At 43.9% G+C, this 20,003-nt stretch overlaps 1 protein-coding gene across 2 annotated transcripts in view; it reads left to right on the forward strand.

Moving 5' to 3' along the window:
• The first annotated feature begins 7,699 nt into the window (after positions 1-7,699).
• The window catches only part of LOC144685438 (ras-specific guanine nucleotide-releasing factor RalGPS1-like), a 911,907-nt gene continuing 899,603 nt past the window's right edge, over positions 7,700-20,003 (forward strand). For both annotated transcript variants that reach the window (XM_078549928.1, XM_078549931.1), the window contains exon 1: positions 7,700-7,965. The gene's annotated coding sequence lies outside the window, so the exon portion shown is untranslated. The remainder of the gene's footprint in view (positions 7,966-20,003) is intronic.

Consider the following 20,003-nt stretch of genomic DNA (forward strand, 5'->3'; position numbering starts at 1 on the left):
TGCCCAATCTTTTGCCTCAGCTCAAATTTTGGATGAGTACCATACTACGACACCAGTGCAACATGCTTCCATTTTGCATACCAGCCCTTCTGTGGCCTCTGAGATTCCTGACTAGTGCCAAATATGGGTAGTTTTGTGAGGTAAGGCTCTGCCCACTGCGAGCTTGATCAAAATTGTATAAACTTATTTTGCTGTATAAACTTACAGCTACTGGCAAAGCAGGCTATTTGCACAGAACTTTATGCAAAGCTTTTGATGTAGAAAATCCCTGAGGTGAAAGGCTAAATCTAAACCACTGCAAAGTCCAATTCCAAACTACCTGTGCTTATCATCTGTAGGATTACTTTGCGGGTTAACATAATCTATCTCCTTCTCGGTCTAACAGGTCCCAATATGAATGACGGCGAGTAGTAGTGGATATGTCACTGCACTTGTAATCCAGAGGCCCCAGGCTAAGGGTAGCAAATCCACCATCCTTACCCGGTCTGGCCTACGTGTGACTCCAGACCCACAGCAATGTGGTTGACTCTTAGCTGCCCTCTGAAATGGCCTAGCAAGCCACTCAGTTCAAGGGTAATGAAGGATGAGCAACTGATGCTGGTCTTGCCAACAATGCCCACATCCTGTGAAAGAATTAAAAAAAAAATCCACAGCATATCAGGAAATACACCTGGTTCCATCTCTTCCTCAGATTCTGTCCGTTTGTGTGTAAGTTTCCCATATGTGTGATTTCTGTGTATTTAGGCAGGACTTTTGAAATGGTGATGGATATAACTTTTGCCCAGCCTGCCTGTGGTTGAATACAGGTAAGAGTTATTTAGAAACAAGGAAACCACATGTCTTTTACCGAGCTAATTGGCCCAACAGATGACGGCGCTTCCTTTTCTCCACTTGTTTCTTAAATCAGGATTAGATTAAATGCTGCATCTATGCAGGAACCTATAAAAGTTGGCTTGTAACCTACCTCAAAATAATAATTATGTTGCTGTTCCTGAACTGTATTTGAGTCTCAGCCGTGTTGTTGGGAGCTGCTGTGGAAAGGTTTCAAAATTGCCAGCGCGTCTTTTCTCAAGTCAGTATTTTCCTCCTGTCTCTTTTGATCCCATTTACAGGGCAACTCTTAACATGAGGTACAAAGTAGCAATTGCTTCACATTTAATTCTAAAGTTTTCGAGCAGGACCAGACCTAACTCCAGTGCGGACTCCCACTATACCTGATTCCAGATCCATGTTAGATGTTCACTCTGCATTAATAGTGCAACCTTATCACTTTGGCTACAACAGTAGATGACCTGCAATTGAACTGGCAGAAAGGGAAACTACGCAGGAGAAGCACAGGCTGACTTGTCCTTTTTTGCGTCTTAATCAGGCAGGACTCTTAAAATCTGGAATTCATCAGCTGGAAAATTCATTGAAGCCAACTTCATCTTACGCTCTTCGCTAATAGGCCACGCCACTGGGTCATCTTAAATCAATCAGGTTTTACAGTAGTTGGTTCTTTCGTGCTTTGACTGTAAAACGAGCAGAACCCGCTGACAGTGACACGAGTCACACTTTTGCAGCTGCCGTTCTAGGTGAAGTCAGCGATGCTCCGTGTGCAACAAGTCTCATCGATGCCATAAAGCTTTCCGGAAGGTGGCAAGACTGGTGCTTGCATCAGCGGTAACTGTTTTTCTTGTTTTCTCTGCGCAGCTTTGCAACAGTAATGACGTGGCCAAACTTTCAAAAAGTGCAAAAGCGCCTTCTACGTAATAAATCGTTCGCAAGCTGCTTCACGCGATCACTAGAAAGAGAAATTTGACACTCGGCCACATGAAGTGATATGAGCACAGATGGCCAAAAGCTTGATCCAAGAGGTAGGTTTTAAAGAAAGGGTGTTTGAGAGGCAGAGCGTTTTGGGAAGGGAATTCTTGAGATGAGGGCCTCGGTAGCTGGAGGCATGGCGCTAACGATGGAACGATTAAAGTCGGGGACACTCAAGCGGCCAGAGTTAGAGGTGTGCAGATATCTCAAAGGATTGTCGGGCTGGAGGAGCTCACAGGGACCGGGAGGAGTGAGGCCATGGATGGATTTGGAAAGGAGGATGAAAATTTTAAAATCGAGGCGTTGCCCAACCAGGGGACAATGTAGGTCAACAAGCACAGGTATAATGGATGAACATGACATGGTGCAAGTTAGGATACAAGCAGCAGAGTTTTGGATGCCTTCAAGTTTAGGAAGAATAGAATAGGTAAGGACAGCCAGGAATGCGTTGGAATATTCAAGTCTAGAGGAAACAAAGGCATGGATGCTGGTTTCAGCAGCAGATGAGCTGAAATAGGGGAAGAGTTGAGCGACGCTAGGGAGGTGGAAAGGGACAATCTTAATGTGGGGTCAGATATGTGGTCTGAAGTTCATCTCAGGATCAAATATGATACCAAGGTTGAGAACAGTCTGGTACAGCCTCAGGCAGTTGCCATGGAGAGCGATGGAGTTGGATTAGGAAATGGAGATTGTAATCTTTAATGCTGATTGTATGTCTGATTCTGGAATTAATGATCAGATTGTATATGAATAAGGAGATGTAATGTTTTACTATGTTAAGGATGTTAAATATGCCGCATTTGTATTTTCCCATCCTAAATAAGAGTTATGTATGACATAATATTTTTTGTTTTCCTTCATGAGATGTGAGCATCGCTGGCTAGGTCAGGGTTTATTGCCCATCCCTAGTTGCCCTTGAGAAGGTGGTGGTGAGCTGCCACCTTGAACTGTTGCAGTCCATGTGGTGTAGGTACACCCACAGTGCTGTTAGGAAGGGAGTCCCAGGATTTTGACCCAGTGACGGTGAAGGAATGGCGATATATTTCCAAGTCAGGATGGGTTATGATGGACTGTGATGCTGGAGATCTCAGGAGGAAACCAAGATGGATCATCCACTTGGCACTTCTGGCTGAAGGTGGATGCAAATGCTTCAGCCTTGTCTTTTGCACTGATGTGTTGGGCTCCCCCACCATTGAGGATGGGGATATTTGTGGTTCCTCCTCCTTCAATTAGTTGTTTAAGTGTCCACCACCGTTCATGACTGGACGTGACAGGACAACTGATCAGTTGTTATGGGATCGCTTAGCTCTGTCTATAGAATGCTACTTCCGCTGTTTGGCACACAAGTAGTCCTGTCTTGTAGCTTCACCAGGTTGACACCTCATTTTTAGGTATGCCTGGTGCTGTTCATGGCATGCCCTCCTGCTCTCTTCATTGAACCAGGTTTGAACCCTGGTTTGGTGATAATGGTAGAGTGGGGGATATGCCAGGCCATGAGGTTACAGATCATTGTTGTATACAATACTGGGGCTGTTGATGGCCCACAGCGCCTCATGGGTGCCCAGTTTTGAGTTGCTAGATCCATTCGAAATCTATCCCACTTAGCAAGGTGGTAGTGACACACAACACAATGGAGAGTATCTTCATTGTGAAGGCGGGACTTCGTCTCCACAACGACTGCACGGTGGTCACTCCTACCAATGCTGTCATGGACAGATGCACCTGCAACAGATAGATTAGTGAGGATGAGGTCAAGTAGATTTTTACCTTTTGTTGGTTCCCTCACCACCTGCTGAAAACCCATTCTAGCAGCTATGCCCTTTAGGACTCTGCCAGCTCGGTCAGTTGTAGTGTTACTGAGCCACACTTGGTGATGGACATTGAAGTCCCCCACCCAGAGTACATTCTGCACCCTTGCCACCCTCAGTGCTTCCTCCAAGTGGTGTTCAGCATGGCGGGGCACTGATTCATCAGCTGAGGGAGGGCGGTACATGGTAATCAGCAGGAGGTTTCCTTGCCCATGTTTAACCTGATGCCATGAGACTTCATGGGGTCTAAAGTCGATGTTGAGCACTCCCAGGGCAACTCCCTCCTGAATGTATACCACTGTGCCACCACTTTTGATGGGTCTGTCCAGTCAATGGGACAGGACATACCCAGGGATGGTGATGGTAGTATCTGGGACATTATCTGTATGGTATGATTCCGTGAGGATGACTACGTCAGGCTGTTGTTTGACTAGAGTAGGGGACGGCTCTCCCAATTTGGCACAAGCCTCCAGATGTTAGTAAGGAGGATTTTACAGGATTAATAGGTTGGATGTGCCGTTGTCAGTCCTGATACCTAAGTCAATGCCAGGTGGTCCATCCGGTTTCATTCCTTTTAGACTTCATAGCGGTTTGATACAACAGCCTGTTTGCTCGGCTGTTTAAGAGTCAACCACATTGCTGTGGATCTGCATTCACATGTAGGTCAGAAGAGATAAGGATGGCAGATTTCCTTCCCTAAAGGACATAACTGAACTAGGTGAGTTTTTACAACAATTGACAATGGTTTTGTGGTTACCTTTGGACTCGCTTTGAATTTCAGATTTATTAATTGGGTTGAAACTCCGCCAGCAGTTGTGGTGAGCAGTCACCTGGGCCTCTATGACATTACCACTCTGCCACTGCCTCCCCTGAATTAATGCAAGCCTACCCCTGGCATTAGGACACTATTAATAAAGGGATAGGTTTGGTCATGAAGGCATCCAGTAGCATTGGTGGAGGCAGCTGCAATGACTGATCTTTTTATTGCTGTCAGAGAAATGAGATCAGAATTGGAAATGTGAATTGATTCTGTTAACCCCCCTCACAAAACTGTGCAAGAATATCAGTCACTAATTGGACCTCACAGACCAACATGGTAATTGGTAATGCTGATTTGTCCTATCCATGAGGGACCATTGGCATCTTTCTCTCCATTAGGGAGAGACAAGTGGTTATATAGCTTGAGGGGCACCACTCCACATCCAACATGGGGAAAGGCAAGGAGGCAGGCCTACCACAGCCAGTATAGGGATTGTACATTTGTCTTTGGCATCCTTTGGCATCCAGGTCTTTACCTGGAATGGGAGGGTTGTCTTATGAGGAAAGGTTGGACAGACTAGGCTTGTATCTGCTGGAGTTTAGAAGAGTAAGAGGCAACTTGATTGGAACATATAAGATCCTGAGGGGTCTTGACAGGGTGGATGTAGAGAGGATATTTCCTCTTGTGGAAGAATCTAGAACTAGGGGTGACTGTTTAAAAATAAGGGGTCGCCCATTTAAAACAGAGATGAGGGGAAATTTTTTCACTGAGGGCCGTGAGTCTTTTGAACTCTCTTCCTAAAAAGGCGGTGGAAGCAGAGTCTTTGAATATTTTTAAGGCAGAGGTGGATAGATTCTTGGTAAGCAAGGGGGTGATAGGTTATCGGCGGTCGGTGGGGTGCAGATTTCAGGTTACTATCAGATCAGCCATGATCTTATTAAATGGTGGAGCAGACTTGAGGGGCTGAATAAGTTCCCAGGTGGGGGAGTCCAGAAGAAAGCTAGACCATTCAATCGTGGTGTCAGGAAACAGTTCTTCATACAAAGGGCGGTAGAAATCTGGAGCTCACTCCTCCAAAAAAACACTTTTTTATTCTTTAGTGGGCCAGCATTTATTGTCCATCCCTAATTGCTCTAGAGAAGGTGGCGGTGAGCTGCCTTCTTCAGCTGCTGCAGTCCATGTGGTGTAGCTACACCCACAGTGCTGTTAGGGAGGGAGTTCCATGATTTTGACCCAACGATGGTGGAGGAATGCCCAAAGAGTTCCAAATCAAGATGGTGTGTGGCTTGGAGGTGGTGTTCTCATGCATCTGCTGCCTCTATCCTCTAGGCGGTAGAGATCACGGGTTTGGAAGCCTTGGAGAGTTGCTTGAGGGTGTGAAAGGTGGGGAGGGCAAGGGTTGGCGGTTGTCAATTGAAAATTTCAAAACCGAGAATGATAAATTTGTGTTAGCTAAACATATGAAGTGTTACAAACCAAGGAAGGCAGATCAGCCTTAAATCTAATTAGATGATTGAAAAATTTTGAGGGGCTGAATAGTTTACACAATGGTGTGAAGTTTGCTTCCCTGCTTGATGATATCACCTGAATTCTGATATGTTTGTTGCCTTGTATCAATTATTTCATATTATACTTTATTGTAGGAGTTAAAGACACAGAGAATGTAATTGAGAGAAGAAATGCAAGTAATCTCAAGGATAATTTTCGCTAGGTCATATGGCAAAAAAACACTTTTGAACAACTCAGAAAAGCTTTAACTTTTTAAAAGATGATTGTGTTACCTCATCCTGTGTCCACCCATTCCTGATGTGTAAATAACTGTACAAATACTCATATTTATGGCATCACTCTGCATGCTTGTGATGCCGTTTGAAGAATCATATCACTACTATATCGATTTGAAAACCTATTTACAGCTCTCCTCTCATAAAAGGTAATTTAAAAAAATACAAGAATGGTTTGATTCTTTATGAATTTTCTTATTTGTTTGTAATTGTTTTTAAAAGGTGAACACAACTAAAATGAAATTGAATAACAGAACATTAAAAATTGAAAGATATTGGTCCAAGATAATTCTGTGGGTTAATGTAAAGTGATAAAGAGCCAAGCTCATCTGTAAGGTTCATCTCTGATCATTGTCTAACTAAGTTAACCAATGCCAGCTTGTGTGCTGTAAGTTAGCCATACTCTCCTTCAGCTATGAAGGGGTAAAAGAATATTGTCCAGGCTCCCCGCTCCTGATTGTTATCTAGTAACACCTGGGGATATCTTCCCATTACTAGCTAGCCCATCAATATTCACTGTCTGGCCTCACATATACATAATGGCAAGATGCTGGTATCTGTACCATCACAGACCAATGTGAGTCATTGTCCTCCTCCTCTAGAGCAAGAAAAAATGGAAGTAAAATGATGGGTTTTCAATCGACTTAGTGCATTCAGATGAAATCTCATCAATTAAAACAATGTACTTCAGGAAGGATATATTGGTTTGGAGGTTCACCAAAACCAGGACTGAGAGGGTTAAATTATGAGGACAGGTTGCATTGACTGGGCTTGTACAACCCCACCCCTCAATATTCTGTGTTTTAATGATCTGTTCAAGGTTCAGCTACTTTCCAGAATAGGAATGAAAGGTAGCATCAAAAATCAAAATGTTTCCAAGTATTTTTGATTCGCACAATTAAATTCTGCAGCTAATCTGTTAATAATACAAGTGATTGGTGTAAAATATAAACCTCTCTCCAACAGTCAAATTGTCTTGCATGTTACCATGTGTAACTTTTTTGGGTTTTTTTTATGTTTGAAAGGGTTTCCAAGCCACCTCTCCTTAGAGGTGACAAACTAGACAATTGCCTAGTCGTGACATAGGAACAGGAGAAGGCTATTCAGCCCATCTAGTCTATCCTGCCTTTCAAATAGATCGTGGCTGAGCTGTATCTTGACTCCATCTGCCTGCCTTGCCTCCATAACCCTTATAGACCTTCCTGAGAGAATCGTATAAAATAAAAGTTACAGGTGGATAGGTAAGTTGCAATTTTGGCACAGCAGCTCACCCCCTTAATTGCACTTTGAACAGGATTCACATTTGCTTGACTTTCCCTTTTTAACTGTGCAGTTCATAGCTCCCTTGCTGAACTACAATCCCCAGGATGCAATGGAGCCTGTTCCACTGATCAAAGGCTGGATGGAACCCCGCCTCTTCGTGTCAATGATGGGGGGGAAGCGGTGGAGCCAATCCAGGGGACGAGTTGGAGGTCCAGGCCCATGCCATTGGTTAGGCGGCGCTGTCGATCAGCCAATCTACCTGCACTTCCTGTTGTCAAGTTGCGGGGGGGCGGGGGAACTGGCCAGCTGGAGCGAGTGTCAAGTGTCTGCGAGAGACACTCAATCCTGCCATGTTGAGCAATGGGTCGCAGAGCACCAATGCGTTGGTAGCACCAGCAAACAACAGAGGCTGCGAGAGATTATTGCAGAGGAAGATCATTTAGAGACTGGCCAACCAGCAATTTTATTTCTGCTGAGCGGAATGCGAAAGGTGCCCGAGGCAGAGTGTTCAGTGGAATGACAGACTGCGGTGACAGTAGAGGGAGCGGTGAGTTCCAGCGTCGCTGGTCTAGAGCTAGCAAAATAAAGGGGTGCGAACAGAAACGGGCAAGGGAAATATGATTGCACAGGGCGCATTGCATGTACGGTAGAATTGGAATTGCGGCTAGTCCGCATGAAATACCTGGACTCCTTTCTCTATTCCCACCCCTCATGCAGTGCTTTCACTCGCAAAAGGCGAGAGTGCAGCAATTTTGTTGCATTTGATTACAATAAAATGGAAACATGACATTAGTGCAATGTGACACTCAGCAGTGCAAAGGTTCCCATTTAGTCCCGTAATTTCTCATTGCAGATGATGGGACGAGGTGATACTGTGTCTGTCTGTGTGTGTATATATATATATATATATACACGATATTCAGGAGGCGGAGAGGGCTGAACCTCAGCTTTCGAAATATTTGACCTCCCTTGTTAGGAGAAACTCTGGACTTCAGTGATAATCCCGGTTTCAAAGGGTATTTGTATCTATAGGCTTTTTTTGGGGTGGGGGGGTCCTGGGATTTGGGGGTAGGGTTTTAAAAATTGCTGGTATAACAAAAGTTGTTCCTTTTTTTAATTTATTTATTCAAGTGCAATAGGCCAATAGAAATCCAACACCTTTTGAGTGTTACGGCATTTCAGAAGTACAATTTACGTAACATCTTTTTCTTAAGTTATTGATGTTGTTGCTGTACATAACGAGCTTAAAGGATCTCAGAGTGAGAGTTTCGCTCTCTCTCCCTCTCGCTCTCTCTCTGTATGAACCGCACGCCTGACTCTAGCGAATGTAAAAGTAACATTTACATCAGGTTGCACGCCCATTGTATCGGATTCTCGCTGCGTATGTGATCTTTTCAGTGTAATTAATCAGCAGCCTCCTCCCCTTGTAATGAATCGTTAAGTCCTGTATGCTTTTCCAATGGGAATTTTATGAACCCCCTTCATTCCGATTACAATTGGTTTAATGTGCACTTCATTTTTTTTTCCCCTCCACATTCAAGACCGATGTTTGTATGTATGTATTTATTTTGGTGTTTATAAATATTAGCAGTTCCTTTCTCTGATGTCACAATTGCTGACCATCTACTATTCTGAGAAACGCCCCTCAATATTGCGAATCCAATCTTTTTTCGCAGGACGCCGGATTATATTTTTGCTTTGCCAATGGCAACATTTGGCAGGAATGGTTGCACCTGTCGTTTTTGTGGGGTGCACCGTGTAATCTCTAAGTAATGCCTGGTTTGTTTACGAATAAGGCAGTTTGCTTCCCTGTATGTGCTATTGTGATATTCCATCCATAATGAGAGAAAGACCTATTGTCCTGGGCGTTACATCTTCGTACCTGTCCAATTATCATTTTACTAGGATGACAATAATCACGGTTCCCCACGATCATTTTAGAAATGTCAATGTTTATAAATGGATTAATGTTATAATTGGTATTTATTCAGTTTTACTTCGTTTCACGTTGTTAGCCTTGTATGGTGGGCGTTAATATGTGAAAATTGTACATACTGGAACTAGAAAGTTTACCATGTTCACACTGGGTCCTGTTTGTAGAAAACTCACACGTAAATTCGGTGCATGCAGTGAATGTTTCAATATAATGCTTGAATATTTTTCTATTTAAATCTGCCTGGGATGAAGTGCTTTCTTAATAAGGGGAGATTAAATGATGCGAGCGAGAAGAGTGCTTAAACAAAGAAACTACAATTTATTTTAAAGCTGTAGCCATTTTAAGCAGAATAGTTGTTACATTGCTGAACGTAACAAGCATCTCAGGGATGTGACTTAAAAAGAGCCACAGAGGGAGCAGCCCAATGAAGTTGATTTTCAGTGTGACCCGTCACAGTGAAACGGGTGGGGTTTTTATTTTGTTGTTTAAGAGATCACAAAAATTGGAATTTGGGAGAGTTACTGGCAAGCAATTAAGCCCTATCTGCATGCGAAGAATAAAGAGGCCAAATTTCTTCATGTTGGTTTTTTATTTAAATGGCACAATAGAACCATTTCAGTATCAGTTGAGCCCTGAGAAAGGAAACAATGCAACAGGAAAGGATTTAAAATGCGGAGCACGGGGAATATCAGGAACCAAGTAGATCCTGAAAACTCATCGAACTTTATGGGCACACATTCGAATGTTTCTGTTTGTATTTTCTTCCTGTATTTTCTGCATCTGCAGCTGATGCTGAAGCTAAGGTGGTCCAGCCACACTGACTGACATCAGAAGTGCTGGGATAGCATGGGAAGAGATTGCTTCCCAGATAGGTTTCCATCCTTTCAGATGAGCTGACATTTCTGCAAAGTGCTTGATTCAGTAATGCCCAAGAAATGGGCCAGCAGTATGCCCTTCGGCCCATCCAGCTTGCTTTCCAATCAATAAGATGGTAGCTGATCTTTGACCTCAACTCCACTTTCCTCTACTATCCCCATATCCCTTGTTTCCTTCAGTGTCCAAAATAAAACTATCGACCTGTCTTGAATATACACGAGGAATGAGCATCCCGCTCTCTGGATAGAGAATTTCAAAGATTCGCCGCCCTTTGAGTGAAAAGAAATTCTCCTCATCTCAGTCCAAAATGGCCGACTCCTTATTCTGAGTCTGTGACCCCAAGTTGTAGACTCTGCATCCAAGGGAAACAGCCTCCCAGTATTTTGTCAAACTGTTCTAAGAATTTTGTTATGGAGACTTGCACAATTCCATATTGTGACTAACATACAGTTGGGCTGGGACAGATGTTTTGTGGATGAGCTAAGAGGCTTTTGTGAAAATAAAACTGGGCAAAATACCAAATTCTTAATTCCTACCTAGCTCAGATTGGCAAGAAGTATAAAGGAAATGGTAGTGCTGAGAAGGGTTTGCTCTGTGGCTAGAATGCCTATCTTGTCTCAGTGTTATCTATTTAAATGAATCATAGAAAATTGACTTTAACAAGTGCTGACAATGCATAATTTGCTGGCCACATACTGTACATTTAACACTCACAATACATAAGCATGTAAATGCTATCCTACAGTAATGTGATAAAAGAGCAAAGATGGTGAGATTTATAGTGTTTCACATACCTTCTTTCATTATACTTGGGCATTCCATTCTACTGGGAATATAAAACATGTAAGTGACTGCAAGCATAAACTGTTATTAAGACTAAAGGTTCTTAATTTGATGTAAATAACTGACATGGGCAACTACTGGAGAAATTTTTTGGACCTGATGGCCTGGGTTTTAAGGGAGGTGCTGCAGGGATAGTGCATGCATTGGCTTTGAACTCCTAGAATTCCTTAGATTCTAGAACAATCCCTATAGCGATCAAAATAACAAATGCAATCTTGGTTTTCAAGAAAGGAAGGAGAAAAAGAGAAAACAGAACCATAGGCCAGTTAGCCTGACATCAATAGTAGGGAAAATGATTGGACCTATTGATAGGGAGATGGTAAGTGGGCACTTTGAAAATCCCAATATGATGAAGCAGAGTCAAATCCTTCTAGAGAAGGGAAATAGTGTTTGTCAGATCTATTAGAAATTGTTGCAGGTGGAGGGTAGATAAGGGGGAACCAGTGGATGTAGTACACTTGGATTTTTGGAAGGCATTCAAAAAGGTGCCGCACAAGATATTGTTGTGGAAGATTAGGGTTCATGGGATTGGGGTAATTTATTAGCTTGAATTGTGGACTGGTTAATGGATAGAACACAGGGAGTAAGAATAAACAGGTTATTTTTGGGTTGGTAGTTTGCAACTAGTGGGGTGCCAAAAGAACCTGTACTTAGACTCAGTTGTTTACTATCTTTATCATGGCTGATGCTGAAGGGGACTGAGTGTAACATATCCAAAATTGTTAACGATATGAAGCTTGTTGGGAAAATAAACTGAGCTTGCAAAGAGATGGAGGGAAGATCGGTGAACTCAACAAGCTAGCAGAGAGAGTATAATGTGAGGAAATATGACATTTCCCACTTTGGGAGGAAGAATATTCTTTAAAAGGTGAGAGACTAGTTAATGTTGGTATACAGAGGGATTTGGGTGTGCACAACCCAATGAAAGTTAATGTGCAGGTACAGCAAGCATTTGGAAGGCAATTTGTATGTTGGGTCTTTATTGCAAGTGGATTAGAGTGTAAGAGTTAAGAAGCCTTGCTGCAATTAAAATGGAGGATCACAACAGAAGTGCTGTTTTTAGCCTTAGTCTCATTGCCTATGGAAGGATATACCTGCCTGAGGACGGGTGTCATGAAGGTTCACTAAATTAATACCTGGGATGAGAGGGTTGTCGTATGAGAAAATGTTGAGTAGAATGGGCCTCAGAGATGATCCTATTGAAAGGTATATGATTCTTAGAGGCCTTAACAGGGTAGATGCTGAGAGGATGTTTCCCCTGGTTGGAGAGCCCAGAACTTGGTGTACTGTTTCGGGACCATTTAGGACTGAGATGAGGAGAAATTTCTTCACCCAGAGTGTTGTGAATCTTTGAACTCCCTACCCCTCCCTGCCACTGCCCCCAGAACGCTGTGGTTGCTCAGTCATACATTCAAGGCTGAAACCGATAAGAGTTTTGCACACTAAAGAATCAAGTGGTTTGGGATTGGGCAGGAAAATGGAGTTGATGTAGAAAATTGGTCATGATCTTATTGAATGGCAGATCAAGCTTGAGAGGCCCTGTGGCCAATTCCTGTTCCTACCTCTTATGTTCTAACCGTAAAGATGCCTGCAATGAATTGTCTGGTGCTCTCATATCATTGTTTTTTTCACCTTTGATATTAGGGGTTGAAATAGAAAATGAATAATTGAGAACTTGGTGCCCTACAATAGGAAGTAAAACCTTCAGAGAGACTAATATAAGTTTGAAACAGACTATTTTTGCTAGCTGCAGGAATTGAACTTTGTTAAGCACTCACCCAATGGTGGTGATGCTCTAAGTTTTAAGCATCTCCAAACAGCTAAAATAAAAAAAAAATATTGATCTTGGATTTTTGAGGCTGAAATACTGTGTGAATTGCTTACCTCCTTGTGTATTCAACTGATTCAAATGATAGCAATCACCTGTAATGTTGCAATGTAGACCTTGTAGGTGTAATATTCCAAAAGTGTGTAAGCAGATCTTTGGAGCCAGTTTCAAGATATAATTATATATGTTGGGAGGTTTTACTTTATTCTGTGGTTTTGTATCCCAGTGGCTGGATTCTTTTTATTTCTCATCACTCCTTTCATAGAGAAGGCATTGATTACTTGCTGGGGTTCACTTCCGCAGGCACCTGCCATCCGCCAATACTGTTTGTCAGCGTCAACTGTGAGTGCCAGCAGGCAGCTTGAGCAGCAGTCAAGACCAATGTACATGGTGCAAATCATTTGCATATCCAGTAACTTGTTCACTTCCAGTAGGCGTCATTGGATGGTGTTTGGGAGTCGAGAACCTGCCTGTTTTTTAAAAAAATACTTTCATCGCGCACAAGTTAAACTGTCAGTAAAGCAGAACGAGCGTGTTCAAAATGACTATTAGTCTAATTGCAAAAATTGGCAGGTGCTAAAGCAAGTCTGCGTTTACTTATTTTGAGATGTAAATTTGTCTGGCAATGAGGGAACTTCACAAGATACAGTACATTTTTTCCTTCTCCCTCTATTTTTTAAAAGTATGCTTTATTCATAAAATTTGTGAAAGCACATTACATAACAGTTCAAATTTGACATTACATAAAGTGCAATACAATACATGGCACTCTGAGGTGCCTCACTACACATACAATTGCAGGTTATATTAACAATATATCCAGTACTTACTTGGACGGTTGATTATGTCTTCCATGTACAGGATAGGGGTGTGGACACCTGCCTCATCAGCCTGGACCAGGAGAAGGTCTGTGGCAGAGTATCGCACACCTACATGGTGGATGTGCTCTCCAAAATGGGGTTTGGGGAGGGAATCCACAACTGGATCCAACTCAAAAACAGAATTACCTGGAAAAACTCAGCAGGTCTGGCAGCATCGCCGGAGAAGAAAAGAGTTGACGTTTCAAGTCCTCATGACCCTTCAACAGAACTGAGTAAAATTAGGAAAGGGGTGAAATATAAGCTGGTTTAAGGTGGTGGGGGGGGTGGGGATGGGGGGAGAGAAGTTGGGGGTGGTGGGGGATGGTTGTAGGGACAAGCAAGCAGTGATAGGAGCAGATAATCAAAAGATGTCACAGACAAAGGAACAAAGAGGTGTTAAAGATGGTGATATTATCTAAACGAATGTGCTAATTAAGAATGGATGGCAGGACACTCAAGGTACAGCTCTAGTGGGGCTGGGGTGGAAAGACTGACAGGTCATTAAAGGTATAGATTTAAAAATAATGGAAATAGTAGGAAAAGAAAAATCTATATAAATTATTGGAAAAAAACAAAAGGGAGGGGGAAGAAACAGGAAGGGGGTGGGGATGGGGGAGGGAGTTTAAGATCTAAAGTTGTTGAATTCAATATTCAGTCCGGAAGGCTGTAAAGTGCCTAGTCGGAAGATGAGGTGCTGTTCCTCCAGTTTGCGTTGGGCTTCACTGGAACAATGCAGCAAGCCAAGGACAGACATGTGGGCAAGAGAGCAGGGTGGAGTGTTAAAATGGCAAGCGACAGGGAGGTTTGGGTCTTTCTTGCGGACAGACCGCAGGTGTTCTGCAAAGCAGTCGCCCAGTTTACGTTTGGTCTCTCCAGTGTAGAGGAGACTGCATTGGGAGCAACGAATGCAGTAGACTAAGTTAGGGGAAATGCAAGTGAAATGCTGCTTCACTTGAAAGGAGTGTTTGGGCCCTTGGATGGTGAGGAGAGAGGAAGTGAAGGGGCAGGTGTTGCATCTTTTGCGTGGGCATGGGGAGGTGCCATAGGTGGGGGTTGAGGAGTAGGGGGTGATGGAGGAGTGGACCAGGGTGTCCCGGAGGGAACGATCCCTATGGAATACCGCCAGGGGGAGTGAAGGGAAGATGTGTTTGGTAGTGGCATCATGCTGGAGTTGGCGGAAATGGCGGAGGATGATCCTTTGAATGCGGAGGCTGGTGGGGTGATAAGTGAGGACAAGGGGGACCCTATCATGTTTCTGGGAGGGAGAGGAAGGCGTGAGGGTGGATGCGCGGAAGATGGGCCAGACACGGTTGAGGGCCCTGTCAACGACCGTGGGTGGAAAACCTCGGTTAAGGAAGAAGGAAGACATGTCAGAGGAACTGTTTTTGAAGGGAGCATCATCAGAACAGATGCAACAGAGGCGAAGGAACTGAGAGAATGGGATGGAGTCCTTACAGGAAGCGGGGTGTGAGTTGCTGTAGTCGAGGTAGCTGTGGGAGTTGGTAGGCTTGTAATGGATATTGGTGGACAGTCTATCACCAGAAATTGAGACAGAGAGGTCAAGGAAGGGAAGGGAAGTGTCAGAGATGGACCATGTGAAAATGATGGAGGGGTGGAAATTGGAAGCAAAATTAATAAATTTTTCCAGGTCCTGACGAGAGCATGAAGCAGCACCGAAGTAATCATCGATGTACCGGAGAAAGAGTTGTGGGAGGGGGCCGGAGTAGGACTGGAACAAGGAATGTTCCACATACCCCATAAAGAGACTGGCATAGTTGGGGCCCCAGCATCCGCAGTAGTTTTTTGTTTTTATCACTGGATCCAACTGCTCTACACTAACATCAGCAGTGCAGTTTCAATCAATGGGTGGGAATCTGATAGCTTTCCTATTAAATCTGGAGTCAGGCAGGGCTGCCCTCTCTCCCCTGTCCTGTTTGTGTGTTGCATAGAACCCTTTGCAGAGTCCATCAGGAAGGATCCGGACATAAGAGGACTGACGATCCCAGACAGTGGAGGCACTCAGGTCAAAGCCTCCCTGTACATGGACGATGTTGCCATCTTGTGCTCGGATCCGCTGTCGGTGCGCAGACTGATCAACACCTGTGGCCAGTTTGAACTGGCCTCGGGAGCCAAGGTAAATCGTGGGAAGGGTGAGGCCATGTTCTTTGGGAACTGGGCTGACCGATCCTTTGTCCCCTTCACCGTCAGGCCAGACTGCCTGAAGGTGCTGGGGATAAGGTTCGGAAGGACCAAGGCGTGCATTAGAAACTGGAAGGAGCAAGTGTCTATGGTGAGAAGGAAACTGGGCATGTGGGAGCGACGCTCCCTCTCCATTGCGGGTAAGAACCTGGTCATCAGGTGTGAGGCACTCTCGCTGTTGCTGTACGTGGCGCAGGTCTGGCCCATTCCACACTCCTGCACGATGACAATCACCCGACCCATCTTTCGCTTTATCTGGAGGTCGAAAATGGATCGTGTCCGCAGGGACGCGATGTACAAGCCTCTAGATAAAGGGGGAAAAAACATGCCCAACACTGCCCTCGTCCTGATGGCCACCTTTGTGTGTGGCTGCATCAAGCGGTGCGTAGACCCTCAGTACGCAAACACCAAGTGTCACTACGTGCTGAGGTTCTACCTGTCCCCAGTGTTGTGAAGGATGGGTCTGGCCACGCTGCCGCGGAACGCTCCAAGTAGTTGGACCGTGCCGTACCACCTGTCCCTCGTGGAAAATTTTAAGCAGAGAAACACCTTTGACCACAAGTCCATCAGGCAGTGGTCGGCACGTAACATCCTAGAGGCCCCGCGGGAAAAGGAGAGGGTGGACCCTGTGGGATGGTTCCCCGAGCAGACTGTCAAAGTCATTTGGCAGAATGCCTCATCACCAGAACTTTCCAACAAGCACTAAGACGTAGCTTGGCTGGTGGTGAGAAAGGCCCTCCCCTTCAGATCCTTTCTACACACCAAGAGTCTCATCCCCTCCACACTCTGCCCTCGTGGTGGCTGTGGTGGGGAAGAAACCATTGTTCACCTCCTTGTGGAATGTGCCTTTGCAAAGAAGGTTTGGAGAGAGATGCAGTGATTTTTGTTGAGGTTCATCCCGAGCGGTTCTGTGACACAGGACTCTGTGCTCTACGGGCTGTTCCCAGGGACACACACCGAGACAAACATCAACTGCAGCTGGAGGATCATCAACTCGGTGAAAGACGCTCTTTGGTCTGCCCGAAACTTGTTGGTCTCCCAGCGCAAAGAGTGTCCCCGACCGAGTGTTGCAGACTGGCACATTCCAAAGTCCAGGACTACGTACTGAAGGACGCACTAAAGCTTGGGGCAGCCGCCGCAAAGGCGCAATGGGGAAGGGTCGCTGTCTAAGACCTTTCTGCCACAGTGCACCGAGAAGCTGGGAATTGTATAGACTCCTCGGGCTGTATGACTCACAAGGAATGTATGCAGTGAAAACTACATGTGTCACAATTGTACTGAAGCACCTCAGAGTGCAACATGATCTATGTAGATAACTTGAATACCATTGCCACTGTCTGACTGTCTGTAATGACCATGTTGAAATGTCTGTAATGTTCATTGATTGTATTAAAGCACCTCATGATCTACGTGGAAAACTGGAATATGATTGCACTTTTTGTGATGGCCATTGTGAAATGTTTTGTGACGTTCTTTCAGATATTTTATGAATAAAGTATATTTTTCCAAAAAAAAAGAAATTATTTTGCAAATGGGCTTTTGTGTCTTAAAGTCACTGCTATAGCATGCGAGAGGAAATCTCTCTTCTAATAACTATTCATACTGTGGGATATGGACCTTTTTATTTCAATGTGAAGGAAAATTTATGTTGCTCCTCACTTCTGCTGAGTTGACTGAGGGGTGGGATGGCCTTTTCCATAAGGTCATTGTAACCGACATGTTGCTGACACAGAGCTGCTGCTGATTTGTATTTCAATCATTGCATCTCTCCTCGCTTTCCTAAGGCCAACCTGCTTGTGTATTTGTGGCTTCTTGAATTATTTATAAATTACACTTGTGGCATCATAAATATAGTGGAACACTTTTTTTTTGGTGAAGGACAGATGCCTACTTAAGAGCCCTTTATAAAGTCTCGGAGATGTAGGGGGAATCATCTAGTTCTAAATATTTTTTTAAATGTACTTTATTTTCCAGCATTATGAAATTCTTTACTGGATGAGTTCTGTGTGCCTACATTGCCAATCTGAATGCTTTATTTGAATAAGATTGCCAAATCAGTACTAATTGATGGGTGATGGTTTGAAGTACACCTGTACCCACTGGGAACTTTAGAATCCACTCCGATTCATTTCATGTAAGGCTCTTGCCAGCTGCCCAAAACCAGTGTTTTTAAAAAAGTTTTCATGTGCAGTGTATCAAATATAATTGAAGAAACATAAATAGACTCACCAGTGTTAATTTAAACTGAAGTCCCATGCCAGACTATAGCAGGACCTGGATAAAAACCAGGCCTGCACTGACAAATAGCAGGTAACATTTGCACCACATTGATGCTGGGCAGTGGCCATCTCCAATAAGGAAAGACCCAACCACTTGCCTCTGACCTCCAATGGCACCAGCAACATGTGCTGGGCTCATTAGTGACCACGGCATAATTGGGCCATCCATATAAATGTGGTTACAAGAGTAGGCCAGAGACCCAGGTACCCTGCAAAGAGTGACTTAACTGCTGTCAGGTCTCCCCCTTATGGCAGTTGCGTGTGGAGCTGAAGAAAGGTTAACATTTTCCTGTGGTTTAAATATTCGTTGTAAATTTTAACAAGGCATGATTTGAAGAACTAAGTTTACCTGTTCAGGGAGATAATGATTTCTGGAGGTTTATTGATTCTGAATTGAGAGATCTGCCCTTTGGTTCTCTGCATTTTGGAGACCTGGACAGGCAGATGCCACTCTTAACACTAGGAGCCAGTCTGCCATTAGTGAACAAGCAATTGATGTTGCTTCTTAAATTTGAGTAGGACAAAAAAAAATGTAGGACAATAAAACCATGTGTTTATTTATTTGGTGAGCACAGTTAAATGCATTCCAAGATAATCTTGGCCAGTACCCATATTATAGAGAATGTAATGCCCACTCAGGTTTGAAGTTTGAGGAGAGTGTCCATAAGACCATAAGACATAGGAGCAGAAATTAGGCCATTCGGCCCATCGAGTCTGCTCCGCCATTCAATCATGGCTGATAAGTTTCTCAACCCCATTCTCCCGCATTCTCCCCGTAACCTTTGATCCCCTTACCAATCAAGAACCGGTCTTAAATATACTCAGTGACCTGGCCTCCACAGCCTTCTGTGGCAATGAATTCCATAGATTCACCACTCTCTGGCTAAAGAAGTTTCTCCTTATCTCTGTTCTAAAAGCTCTTCCCTTTACTCTGAGGCTGTGCCCTCGGGTCCTAGTCTCTCCTACTAATGGAAACATCTTCCCCACGTCCACTCTATCCAGGCCTTTCAGTATTCTGTAAGTTTCAATCAGATTCCCCCCTCATCCTTCTAAACTCCATCGAGTATAGACCCAGAGTCCTCAAACGTTTGTCTGCCTTGCCAAAGCACATGTGAAGTCTCATTAGAATGCAGTGTGGTTTGGGTTACCAAAGAATTTTACTTTTTCTTGTGAAAGGGCCTGATTTTTTTTGGCCTTCTGATCGACCATAAGGCATGTGGCTAATTGATTTTTTTAAAGCGGGCAGCATAACACTCATCAGCATGCAAGTGGCACCCTAACCACAGATGCATTAATAAGCACTAAAACCAAACGGTCACGCCTTTTGCAAATTTAAACATCAAGGCCTGAATGAAAGAATCCTAATATAAATTTTGAAGTAAAAAAATTGAATTTTGAGCTAAAACAAAAAAAAAATGCTGAAAGCACTCGTGTCAAGCAGCATTTGTGGGGAGAGAAATGGTTAACATTTTGGGCTGTTGACCTTTTGTCAACAGGTCAATGAATTTGGAACATTTATCCAGTAGTGATGGACAAAACTGCAATTATCTCTCATGCCCTTGTGAGGGTAGAGGTGGACTATAGTAGGGGACCTTAAAGTCTGTGTGTGCTGTGGGCTGGAGCTACATATATACTAGAATGAGTAGAGATGGCAGGTTCCTTTTCCCTAGATCAGTTACCAGGTTTATTGATGGAGAAAAATGTATAGGCGATGGTGTAGTGGCATTGTCACTGGACTGGTAATCCAGAGACCCAGGGCAATTC

This window comes from Cetorhinus maximus, chromosome 10 (assembly GCF_964194155.1).
Source record: "Cetorhinus maximus chromosome 10, sCetMax3.hap1.1, whole genome shotgun sequence".
NCBI classification, from domain to species: Eukaryota; Metazoa; Chordata; class Chondrichthyes; order Lamniformes; family Cetorhinidae; genus Cetorhinus; species Cetorhinus maximus.